Source organism: Monodon monoceros, unplaced genomic scaffold (assembly GCF_005190385.1).
Source record: "Monodon monoceros isolate NGI ecotype Baffin Bay Population unplaced genomic scaffold, NGI_Narwhal_1 Super_Scaffold_21, whole genome shotgun sequence".
NCBI lineage: Eukaryota > Metazoa > Chordata > Mammalia > Artiodactyla > Monodontidae > Monodon > Monodon monoceros.
The window spans coordinates 41,179,099-41,192,946 of record NW_021703778.1 but is presented as its reverse complement, the minus strand read 5'-3'; the positions used below and the strand labels follow the sequence as shown (position 1 = coordinate 41,192,946).

Sequence of the window (13,848 nt, the reverse complement as noted above, 5' to 3'; positions counted from 1 at the left end):
TGACACCACCAAATGCTGGCAGGGAAACAAAGAAACTGGGTCACTCCTACATTTGCTGGAGGGAACATAAAATGGTACCATCACCCTGGGTAACAGTTCGGCAGTTTCTTACAAAATTGAATACGCACTTACCATACAGCCCATCAATTGAGCATTTATCCCAGAGAAACGAGAACTTACATTCTTACAAAAACCTGTATGCAAATGTTCATAGCAGCTTTATTTGTAATAGTCAAAAACTGGAAAAAAACTCAGATATCCTTCAACGGATGGATGGTTAAACAAACTGTGGAACATCCATACCATAGAATACTACCAGAAATGAAAAAGGAACCAGCTGTTGCTACACACAATGACTTGAATGAATAGCCAGGAAATTATGCTAAGTGAGAAAAGCCAATCCCGAAAGGTTACACACTGTATGGTTCCATTCATGTAACATTTTTTAAGTGAAAAAAAAAAAAAGAAATGGAGGACATATTAGAGATTTCCAGGGATTAGAAAAGGGGAGAGGGAAGGGGTATCAGGAGGGTCGTGGGTTTGATTATAAAAGGGCAATGTTGGGCTTCTCTGGTGGCGCAGTGGTTGAGAGTCCGCCTGCCGATGCAGGGGACACGGGGTCGTGCCCCGGTCCGGGAAGATCCCGCATGCCGCGGAGCGGCTGGGCTCGTGAGCCACGGCCGCTGAGCCTGCGCGTCCGGAGCCTGTGCTCTGCAACGGGAGGGGCCAAAACAGTGAGAGGCCCGCGTACCGCAAAAAAAAAAAAGGGCAACGTGAGGGATCTTTGTGGTGTTGGGACTGCTGGGTAGCCTGATTGTGCTGCTGGATACACGAACACACACAGGTGATTAAATTGTATAGAGCACGCACATATGCGCACGCACAGACACACACACACACACACACACACACACACACACATATACATACACAGAGTACAAGTAAAACTCAGGAAACCTGAATAAGACGGTGGATTACATCAATGACAATATCTTGGTTCTGGTATTATACTATCATTTTGAAAATGTTACCTGGGGTGAATTGGCCAAAGTGCACAGAGAACCTCTCTGGACTATCTCTTACAACTGCATATGAATCTACAATCACCTCAACAGAAATTTCAATTTAAAGGGTTTTCAAAAAGTTACTGACCCTTTCACTCTTCCGCCTGTTAAAAAGATCTGATTTCATATGATTTTACAGAACAGATAATTTCCCATGCTATTTAAAGTGTCTCAGCAAATATGAACAGATTGAAAACCACCCAATTCATTTCACTCAAATAATGTCAACTCTAAAACCACACATGGAACCCTAGTGTATAAAAAAGATTTTAAAAACGAAGCGTTGGGCTTCCCTGGTGGCGCAGTGGTTGAGAGTCCGCCTGCCGATGCAGGGGACACGGCTTCGTGCCCCCGTCCGGAAAGATCCCACATGCCGCGGAGCGGCTGGGCCCGTGAGCCATGGCCGCTGAGCCTGCGCGTCCGGAGCCTGCGCTCCGCAACGGGAGAGGCCACAACAGTGAGAGGCCCGCGTACCGCAAAAAAAAAAAAAAAACAAAAAACCACGAAGCATCTCTGGTTGAGGAGGAGAGGAGAGCTTGTACTCACCTACTTGCTTTCCCCTCTTCCCCCCACCCCAATTCCTCACCCTCAAATACATTTGGGGCCTACGTGGAAACTAAGGGCCATACAACTCACTGTTTGAAAATCACTACTATTGTAATGCTCTAATTATTGAGAATCATAGCTGTGAAAATTCCTAACAAACTGAATTCAATTTAAAACAATTATCTGCTATGACAATGAAGTAGGGTTTATCTCAGGAGGGTGAAAATGGCATAAAAATAGAAAATATATTAATATGATATGGCATATCAGTAGATCCAATAAGAATTCCACATGCTAAGTTAAGAGCTACTAAAAAATTTTAGTAAACTTAATGCTTATTGCTGATTTTTTAAAAAAATTATTTATTTATTTATGTAATTGAGGTATAGTTCATTTACAATATTGTGTTAGTTTCAGGTATACAGCAAAGTGATGCAGTATATATACTTTCAGTATATATACTTTTATATATGTATATACACATATATTACATATACATATATACATGTATATATATGTGTACATTTTCAGATTCTTTTATAGGATATTACAAGATATTGAACATAGTTCCCAGTGCTATCTGATTTTTAAAAGTTGCTAATAGAAGAAAATTTCCTTAACCCGACAGTCGATCAGATAAGGAACTATTTCTGGCTCTTAATGACAGGAACTTCGGCTTGGGAAGCATCATCTTTTGGAGTGTCTGGTAAGGACTTGTATGGATAGGGCTTCAGGTGGGGGGACCAATCACAGGGTGAGGATTCACAGCAGTGGTTGCCGGGGAGAGGTAGTTCACTGGAGCAGTACCTGACATTGGCTTGAGCCATGAAGGTAGAAGAGATATTGAAAGTGACTGCAAGGTTCAGAGGGTGAATTGATGAGCAATTTCAGACTCAGAAATGGAGCAGAGGAAGAAGAGCAGGTTTGGTGGGTAGGGAAGAAAATTCCTGTTTTTGTCCATACTTCCACAACTCCACAGGTGATGTGAAGTGTGGAGAAATACTACTTCCTCAAAGAACACCCATTGCTTTAGACTCAAGGTCTTCTAATACCCCAGGGAAATTTTTTTAATCATGAGCAAAACTTGGATTAATCACATGTCCTCTAATAAATGCTAGAGTTTGAAAATATGGATTCTAAATTCCAAGTGGCTGCTGGAGAAATCTCAGATACAAAGTGCGGTCTTGCATCCCTGAAAAACAACTCTACTACATGAGGCTGCACAATCAGAGCAGTGAGAAAGTTAGGACAGTAATTACTAGTATCATAATTATCATTATCATCCCGTGCCCATGAACTAACAATAATGAGAGAATATACTGCTTTTGCTGAAAAGCAAAAGTCAAAAGATAGGGAGGAAGAGAGAAAGAAACACATTTTTTCTTCAATCATGGAGAAAATTGGGAGCTAAGTATGCCGGGAACATTTTAGGGGTAAAGGGAAGGGTTCCAGTAGGACAGATGACAATGGGCTAAAGGCACTGAGGAGACGCACTTGTCCCCAAATTTGCCCCTATTAATCCTGGTTCCCAAATCTTCCTAAATCAATTGTTAATACTTTTGGCAAGGGTGGCATAATAACGTTTGTGAGCCTTAGAAAAATCAAGTTTCTATGGGGCACAAGAAATGACAGAGAAAATTTCCCTTACTTGGATTTTGTCTAGGCTCCAGTGGCAGATTTAGAGTGGGATTGGATTAGCGGAGGAAACAGGAGTAGGAGTTGGGGATGGAAGTGGCTCTGGGGAATCGTGACTCATTCTCTGATATTGGAAAAGGAGAGGATAAAAGAATGACAGAAGAGATCCTCAAAGAACCTAAAAAATCTACTTTCAAAGTAGTTTATTTTCTGTGATCTCATTTAATCTTCAACTTGTGAAGTTCCTTGCAAGTCCACCTTGGAAGACCATAGTATAAGACTTCAGAAGGCCACTGGGCACTCCTAATTTTAGAGACACCACCTCCCCGCAAAGCACATTAAAATCTATCCATGAGCCAACAAAATGTAATTCATATAAAGCCCAGAAAGGGCTGAGGGGAGTTGAGATTGATGCCTAGGTTCCATCTTATAGACATTTAAACATATTCATATTGATGTTTGAGTTGCCTTTTTCTATTTTAGAGCCCATACATTTCCCCTGGCTTCTAACATGTCAGTAGGTCCTTTAAAGGTCATCAACCTTGGTTAAGGAAACCAACGTGCCTTGTAGATAAAATGAGCAGGAGCTCTAATGTGCCAGCACAGGCTCCTGAATTCCCAGAGAATGTCCTGGCAGAATGTGACAAAAATGTGGGACCAATGGTGGCAACACCAAACTTAGAAGACTTACCTTAGGCAAACAAACAAAATGGGGCTGTTGGCAAAACGAGTGGAGGGTGAGAGGCAAGGGATTTGGGGGGGAAAGTGGGTGATGGCACTCAAATAGCTTGCAACCAACCCCAGGGAAAACTTCACCCAAATTCCTCAAAAAAAAAATAGTTTTCTTTTGCTGTGGGTGAGAAAAGCCCTTCTCCGTTTTGACTGACACAGCTGTAGAGCAGATTCTCCCAATACCAAGTCTGAGTGGAAAGAAAGGAGGGTCAGAAGCTCCACCACTCAATTTGTAAAGCTTCTCACCTCTTCTTTCAGATTCTAGCCTCCAGGTGCACTTCCAGTGTCCAATCCCACCCAGGGAGCATCTTTGGCTTTTCCCAGGAGGCCTTCAGAGTGGTCTGGTGGCATTAATTCTATCACTCATATTTATCTTTCAGTTTACAGAACAGGTCTTAGCACCTTTTCAATCACACCTCCCAGGGAGGGATACTACTTTAGACAGCACCTGGGCTAGGCTGGAGGGAAATTTACAGCATGAATGAAATGAAACAGAAATGGAAATTAACAGCTCCACAGCCCATTGGGCATTGAGTATTTTTGTTTTGTTCTGTTTTGTTGCTTTTAAGTAATCAGCCTTGAGCTGCTCATCCATGGGCTCCAGAGCCAAGCAACGTTTGTTTTTTGGTGTTGTTGTAAATGACATTTGTTTAAAATTTTCATTTTCTATTGGTTTGTTGCTCCCATGTGGAAATAAAATTGATTTTTAAACAGACTCTTTTTTCCTCCATGGTCCCTTATAAATTCACTTATTAATGCTAATAATTCATCTATAGATTCTTTTGAATTTTCAAAGTACACAACCATATTCTCTGTAAATGATAACAGCTTTATTTCTTCCTGTCCAATCCTTATAGTTCTTATCTCCTTTTCATGCTTTATTGAACTGCCTCGGAATCAGGCACATTGTAGGTAGAAATGGTGCTCATAGCAACCTTGTTTCCTTTCTGACTTCATGGGAAAAGCATTTGATACTTCACATTTAGGTGTACTGTTTAGTGTAGGTGTTTATTTTTTATTTATTTAATTTATTTATTTTTGATGGTGGCAACTTTCCATTTTATTTTATTTATTTTTGAAAAATCAAAGTGTAGTTGATTGAAGATGGTGGTGTGGGAAGACGCGGAGTTAGCATCTCCCCAAAAACAAGGGGCCTGCCAGCGGCTGGTGGAGAACTCTGACGCCCAAGGAGACGGTAGGACCCCCAAAGTGAACCGCTGCCCCATACCGCTTGCAGGATCTTGGTTCACGAGCCCAGGATCGGGCCAAAGCTCCTGCCGTGGGAGCTCCAAGTCCAAACCACTGGACTAACAGAGAACCTCAGACCCCAGGGAATATTCATCGGAGTGAGGTCTCCTGGAGGTCCTCATCTCAGCACAAAGACCCAACAACCTACAAACTCCAGTGTTGGAAGTCTCAGGGCAAACAACCAGTAAGACAGAAACACAATCCCACTCATAAAAAAAAAAAAAAAAAAAGAGATGGCAAAAAAATATGTTGCAGATGAAGGAGCAAGGTAAAAACCTACAAGACCAAATAAATGAAAAGGAAATAGGCAATCTACCTGAAAAAGAATTCAGAGTAATGATAGTAAAGATGATCCAGAGTCTCGGAAATAGAATGGAGGCACGGATTGAGAAAATACAAGAAATGTTTTTTTGTTTGTTTGTTTTAGGTCCCATTTGTTTATTTTGTTTTTATTTCCATTTCTCTAGGAGGTGAGTCAAAAAGGATGTTGCTGTGATTTATGTCATGGAGTGTTCTTCCTATGTTTTCCTCTAAGAGTTTTACGGTGTCTGGCCTTACATTTAGGTCTTTAATCCACTTTGAGCTTATTTTTTGTGTGGTGTTAGGGAGTGTTCTAATTTCATTCTTTTACATGTAGCTGTCCAGTTTGCCCAGCATCACTTATTGAAGAGGCTGTCTTTTCTCCATGGTATATTCTTGACTCCTTAATTATCAAAGATAAGGTGACCACATGTGTGTGGGTTTATCTCTGGGCTTTCTATCCTATTCCATTGATCTACATTTATGTTTTTGTGCCAGTACTGTACTGTCTTGATTACTGTAGCTTTGTAGTATAGTCTGAAGTCAGGGAGCCTGATTCCTCCAGCTCTGTTTTTCTTTCTCAAGACAGCTTTGGCTATTTGGGGTCATTTGTGTCTCCATACAAATTTTAAGATTTTTTGTTCTAGTTCTGTAAAAAATGCCACTGGTAATTTGATAGGGATTGCATTGAATCTGTAGATTGCTTTGGGTAGTATAGTCATTCTCACAATATTGATTCTTCCAATCCAAGAACATGGTATATCTCTCCAGCTCTTCGTATCATCTTTAATTTCTTTCATCAGTGTCTTATAGTTTTCTGCATACAGGTCTTTTGTCTCTCTAGGTAGGTTTATTCCTAGGTATTTTATTCTTTTTGTTGCAATGGTAAATGGGAGTATTTCCTTAATTTCTCTTTCAGATTTTTCATCATTCATGTATAGATATGCAAGAGATTTCTAACCCACAGCAAACATCATCCTTAATGGATGATGTTTGCTGTGGGTTTGTTGTATATGGCCTTTATCATGTTGAAGTACGTTCCCTCTTTGCCCACTTTCTGGAGAGTTTGTTATCATAAATGGGTGTTGAATTTTGTCAAAAGTTTTTTCTGCATCTATTGAGATGATCATATGTTTTTTATTCTTCAATTTGTTAATACAGTGTGTCACATTGATTGATTAGCATATATTGAAGAATCCTTGCATCCCTGGGATAAATCCCACTTGATCCTGGTGTATGATCCTTTTAATGTGTTGTTGGATTCAGTTTGCTAGTATTTTGTTGAGGATTTTTGCATCTATATTCATCAGAGATATTGGTCTGTAATTTTCTTCTTTTGTAGTATCTTTGTCTGGTTTTGGTATCAGGGTGATGGTGGCCTCATAGCATGAGTTTGGGAATGTTCCTTCCTCTGCAATTTTTTGGAAGAGTTTGAGAAGGATGGGTGTTAGCTCTTCTCTAAATGTTTGATAGAATTCACCTGTGAATCCATCTGGTCCTGGACTTTTGTTTGTTGGAAGAGTTTTAATCACAGTTTCAATCTCATTACTTGTGATTGGTCTGTTTATATTTTCTATTTCTTCCTGATTCAGTCTTGGAAGGTTATACCTTTCTAAGAATTTGTCGATTTCTTCCCAGTTGTCCATTTTATTGGCACAGAGTTCCTTGTAGTAGTGTCTTAGGATGCTTTGTATTTCTGCGGTATCTGTTGTAACTTCTCCTTTTTCATTTCTAATTTTATTGATTTGAGTCCTCTCCCTTTTTTTTTTGATGAGTCTGGCTAATGGTTTATCAATTTTGTTTATCTTCTCAAAGAACCAGCTTTTAGTTTTATTGATCTTTGCTATTGATTTCTTTGTTTCTATTTCATTTATTTCTGCTCTGATCTTTATGATTTCTTTCCTTCTATTAACCTTGGATTCCATTTGTTCTTCTTTCTCTAGTTCCTTTAGGTGTAAGGTTAGATTGTTTATTTGAGATTTTTCTTGTTTCTTAAGGTAGGCTTATATTGTTATAAACCTACCTCTTAGAACTGCTTTTGCTGCATCCCATAGGTTTTGGACTGTCGTGTTTTCATTATCATTTGTCTCTAGGTATTTTTTGATTTCCTCTTTGATTTCTTCAGTGATCTCTTGGTTATTTAGTAATGTATCATTTAGCCTCCATGTGTTTATGTTTTTGTGTTTTTTTCCCTGTAATTGATTTCTAATCTCATAACATTGTGTTCAGCAATGATGCGTGATATGATTTCAATTTTCTCAATTTACTGAGGCTTGATTTGTGACCCAAGATGTGATCTATCCTGGAGAATGTTCCATGTGCATTTGAGAAGAAAGTGTAATCTGCTGTTTTTGGATGGAATGTCCTATAAATATCAATTAAATCTATCAGGTCTATTGTGTTATTTAAAGCTTGTGTTTCCTTATTAATATTCTGTCTGGGTGATCTGTCCATTGGTGTAAGTGAGGTGTTAACATCCCCCGCTATTATTGTGTTACTGTCAATTTCCTCTTTTATAGCTGTTAGCAGTTGCCTTATGTATTGAGGTGCTCCTATGTTGGATGCATACATATTTATAATTGTTATATCTTCTTCTTGGATTGATCCCTTGATCATTATGTAGTGTCCTTCCTTGTCTCTTGTAATATTGTTTAAAGTCTAATTTATCTGGTATGAGTACTGCTACTCCAGCTTTCTTTTGATTTCCATTTGCATGGAATATCTTTCTCCATCCCCTCACTTTCAGTCTTTATGTGTCCCTAGGTCTGAAGTGGGTCTCTTTTAAACACCATATATATGGGTCTTGGAAACACTTGCAGAGTTTCTGCTGAAAAATCAGCTGATAACCTTATGGGGATTCCTTTGTATATTATTTTTTGTTTTTCCCTTGCTGTTTTTAATATTTTTTCTTTGAATTTAATTTTTGTTAGTTTGATTAATATGTGTCTTGATGTGTTTTTCCTAGGGTTTATCCTCTATAGGACTCTCTGTGCTTCCTGGAATTGGGACTATTTCCTTTCCCATGTTAGAGAAGTTTTCAAGTATAATCTCTTCAAATATTTTCTCAGACCCTTTCTTTTTCTCTTCTTCTGGGACTCCTATAATTCAAATGTTGGTGCATTTATAGTTGTCCCAGAGGTCTCTGAGATTGTCTTCAATTCTTTTCATTCTTTTTTCTTTATTCTGCTCTGCAGTAGTTATTTCCACTATTTTATTCTCCAGGTCACTTGTCTGTTCTTCTGCCTCAGTTATTCTGTTATTGATTCCTTCTATTGTATATTTCATTTCAGTTATTGTGTTGTTCATCTCTATATTTTTGTTCTTTAGTTCTTCTAGATCTTTGTTAAACATTTCTTGTGAAAAATCACATTCACAGAAAGATAGACAAGATGAAAAGGCAGAGGGCTATGTACCAGATGAAGGAACAAGATAAAACCCCAGAAAAACAACTAAATGAAGTGGAGATAGGCAACCTTCCAGAAAAAGAATTCAGAATAATGATAGTGAAGATGATCCAGGACCTTGGAAAAAGAATGGAGGCAAAGATCGAGAAGATGCAAGAAATGGTTGACAAAGATCTAGAAGAATTAAAGAACAAAGAGAGATGAACAATATAATAACTGAAATGAAAAATACACTAGAAGAAATCAATAGCAGAATAACTGAGGCAGAAGACCAGATAAGTGACATGGAAGACAGATTGGTGGAATTCACTGCCGTGGAGCAGAATAAAGAAAAAAGAATGAAAAGAAATGAGGACAGCCTATGATACCTCTTGGACAACATTAAATGCAACAACATTCGCATTCTAAGTGTACCAGAAGGAGAAGAGAGAGAGAAAGGACCCGAGAAAATATTTGAAGAGATTATAGTTGAAAACTTCCCTAACATGGGGAAGGAAATAGCCATCCAAGTCAGGGAAGCGTAGAGAGTCCCAGGCAGGATAAACCCAAAGAGAAACACGCCAAGACACATAGTAATCAAATTAGCAAAAATTAAACACAAAGAAAAATTACTGAAAGCAGCAAGGGAAAAATGACAAATAACATACAAGGGAACTCCCATAAGGTTAACAGCTGATTTCTGAGCAGAAACTCTACGAGCCAGAAGGGAGTGGCAGGATATACTTAAAGTGATGAGAGAGAAAAACCTACAACCAAGATTACTCTACCCAGCAAGGATTTCATGCAGATTTGATGGAGATGTCAAAAGCTTTTCAGACAAGCAAAAGCTAAGAGAATTCAGCACCAGCAAACCAGCTTTACAACAAATGCTAAAGATACTTCTCTAAGCAGGAAATACAAGAGAAGAAAAAGACATAAAACAAACCCAAAACAAGAAAATGGTAATAGGAACATACATATTGATAATAACCTTGAATGTAAATGGATTAAATGACCCAACCAAAAGACACAGACTGGCTGAATGGATACAAAAAGAAGACCCATATATAAGCTGTCTACAAGAGACCCACTTCAGACCTAGGGACACATACAGACTGAAAGTGAGGGGATGGAAAAAGATATTCCATACAAGTGGAAATCAAAAGAAATCTGGAATAGCAATACACGTATCAGGTAAAATAGACTTTAAAATAAAGACTGCTACAAGAGATAAGGAGGGACACTACATAATGATCAAAGGATCAATCCAAGAGGAAGATATAACAATTATAAATGTTTTTGCACCCAACATAGGAGCACCTCAATACGTAAGGTAAATGATAACAACCATGAAAGGAGAAATCGACAGTAACACAATAATAGTAGGGGACTTTAACACCCACTTACACCAATGGGCAGATCATCCAAACAGAAAATAAATAAGGAAACACAAGCTTTAAATGGCACAATAGACTAGATGCATCTAATTGATATTTATAGAACATTCCACCCTAAAGTGGCAGAATACACTTTCTTCTCAAGTGCACATGGAACATTCTCTAGGATAGATCACATCTTGGGTCACAAATCAAGTCTCGGAAAATTTAAGAAAAGTGACATTATATCAAACATCTTTTCTGACCACAATGCTATGTGATTGGAAATCAATTACAGGAAAAAAACTGTGAAAAACACAAATACATGGAGGCTAAACTGTGTGCTACTAAATAACCAAGATATCACTGAAGAAATCAAACAAGATATATAAAAAATACATAGAAACAAATGACAGTGAAAACACAACGAACCAAAACCTATGGGACACAGCAAAAGCAGTTCTAAGAGGGAAGTTTATAGCAATTCAATCTCACCTCAAGAAACAAGAAAAATCTCAAATAAACAATCTAACCCTACACTTAAAACAACTAGGGAAAGAACAAAGAAAACCCAAAGTCAATAGAAGGAAAGAAATCATAAATCAGAGCAGAAGTAAATGAAGTAGAAACAAAGAAAACAATAGCAAAGATCAATAAAACTAAAAGGTGGTTCTTTGAGAAGATAAACAAAATTGATAAACCTTTAGTCATACTTATCAAGAAAAGAAGGGAGAGGATGCAAATCAATAAAATTAGAAATGAAAAAGGAGAAATCACAACTGACACCGCAGAAATACTAACGATTATAAGAGACTACTACAAACAACTATATACCAATAAAATGGACAACCACAAAGGAATGGACAAATTATTGGAAAGGTACAATTGTCCAAGACTGAACCAGGAAGAATTAGAAAATATAAACAGACCTATCACAAGTAATGAAATTGAAACTGTAATTTTAAATCTTCCAACAAACAAAAGTCCAGGACCAGATGGCTTCACAGGAAAATTCTATCAAACATTTAGAGAAAAGCTAACACCGATCCTTCTCAAGCTCTTCCAAAAAATTGTAGAGGGAGAAACACTCCCAAATTCATTCTACAAAGCCACCCATCACCCTGACACCAAAACCAGAAAAAGATATCACATAAAAAGAAAATTATTCATATTTCCTCCCTTCTTACACAAAAGGTAACATACTCTAAACATTTTTCTGTACTTTGCTTTTTCCTCCTGTTGGCAATGTATCATGGAGATAAACTCATAGCAGTTTTTTTTTTAACTAATTAATTCATTTATTTATTTTTGGCTGTGTTGGGTCTTCGTTGCTGCGTGCAGGCTTTCTCTAGTTGCAGCGAGCAGGGGGCTGCTCTTCGTTGTGGTGTGCGGGCTTCTCATTGCAGTGGCTTCTCTTGTTGTGGAACATGGACTATAGGCACCTGGCTTCAGTAGTTGTGGCACACAGGCTCAGTAGTTGTGGCACACGTGCTTAGTTGCTTTGCGGCATGTGGCATCTTCCCGGACCAGGGCATAAACCCATGTCCCCTGCATTGGCAGGTGGATTCTTAAACACTGCTCCACCAGGGAAGTCCCTCATAGCAGTTTATAGGCAGTTTCCTCGTTTCTCTTTATGGTTGTAAAGCTCCCCATTGTTTAGATGTACCAATGTTTATTCAACCCGTTCCTATGGAGGATATTTGGGTCCAGTCTTTTGCTATTACAATACAGTTGCAGTGAACATCCTTGTGCATGTGTCTTCTTCATATTGTTTGGATAGATTCATGGAAGTGGACTTGCTGGTCAGAGAACAAATGCATGTGTCATTTTGCTTGGTGTTGCTAAATTCCCCTTCATAAGGATTATACCCTTTTGCATTTCCTAGGTGAGGCTTCTCGAGGAAGATGATCAAGAGAGCTGTTGTCCATTATCCTGGGCCCTTAAATACCAGAACACAGAGTTTTTTCCCCCTGGAACATTCCATTTCTTTAAGGAGAAGTTGTCTGATTGTTTGCATGGAGGGAATACGTATTGCTTCCAGGTGTCTGTGTTTCCACATGGGTGTGTGTGAGGCGGGGTGGTCAGGGAATAGTGGCATTGAGTCCACTGGCTCTCTATGTACATCTTTGATAATATTCTATTTCAGCCTAACATTTCACTTGCACCAAGCATTTCTGAATCCTGAGCCTCTCTAAGTGTCTGCAAGACAGGCTGAGATCCTCTCAGAGTGTAATGCTGTCTAGATTGCTCTTGGTTGGGACTTCTGCTCAGCCAGTAGTTACTCTGGTGTCTCAGTGGGCTCACCATCTTGCAGGACTTTGCTGAAATCTCTTGTCTCTTTGTGGCCCACCTCTTAATCTCTTTTCTATTGAGTGTTTGTGTCTTCTAAATTAATTTAGGACCATCTTATTGGCTTGAGGATGGAAAGGAGATGCAGTTGTGGTATTATTTCACCACTGTGTTCCAGAAGTGCACCAAAAATGTGTAGAGGGTGATGCTGAAACATTTGTAGGATATGAGGGATAGGGTTAGGAAAAGAGAGGATTTTCTAATAAGGGCTTCTCTGGACCATACATTAAGCTGTACTTTATGGTTTCTGAGAAACACTAGTGAAGGATTTGACTTATTTTGAAATTGCTTTTGGTTGCCAGATGGGTGTATCATTGGCTGGGCCACCCGGGTTCTCAACACATAAAGGATTAATGAACAACTGAGTTAATTCTGAAAATAGAAGCAGATTGTATGCTTAAAATTTGGGACCTGCTGAAATGTTTGATTCAGCCATCCTGTTACCTGACATACATAGGAGGTTTGAATTTTACTATAAAGCAGTAAAACAACCCCCCAAACAAAAAACCACAAGGCATCTGCAGAATTCTTTTACACTTCTGACAATTTGCTTGGGCCCCTGCATATGCCATACATTTTCTCAGACAACTTGCTTCTTCTAAGACTAAGATATGAAATGAACATTTGTCATTATGGACAATGCACGCTTCATTTGCACAATCAACGATCTAACTACTGTCTATCCAGGGTCATAGTTGTATCAGCTTCTGTGCTAGGTACTGGGAACAAGACAGTCCTTGTTGTTAGGGAATTTACAGTGTGGTGGGGGAGGAACGGGAGACAGGCCACAAAGAGATAATTATAAAATGTTGTGATATATGCTATTATAGTGGAATGTACAGAGGAGTCCAGGATTTCATTATCATAGTTAACAACGTACATTTTTATACATGCTCACTTTGACAGTGCATACATTAAAACTGGAGAAGTACAGAGAAAATTGGCTAGGTTCCTGAGCACAGATGACTTGGAAACTCATGAGGCACATATATTTTTGTGAAGCAGCCTGTTGTGGTGGAAATTTGTCTGTACTTAGTCTCCAAAGGTATGGGTTTGATCCCCATTTCTACCTTTAGTTCCTATTAAACAAGTCCCTTAACTGTCTCTGGTTGTCAGTTTCCCCACTGTTAAAAACAAGGAGGAAGGTTAAATGATGACTGAGGCCCTTCCTTGTTGAACATCCCGAGGGATGAATTCCAACTCTTCCCTGATGTG

The 13,848-nt window shown here is 38.8% G+C and overlaps 1 non-coding gene across 1 annotated transcript; it reads left to right on the top strand.

The window, feature by feature from the left end:
• Positions 1-13,525: 13,525 nt before the first annotated feature.
• Positions 13,526-13,630, top strand: LOC114905297. Its single transcript, XR_003796146.1, has one exon. It is a non-coding gene; the product is annotated as a U6 spliceosomal RNA (small nuclear RNA).
• The last annotated feature ends 218 nt before the right edge of the window (positions 13,631-13,848 follow it).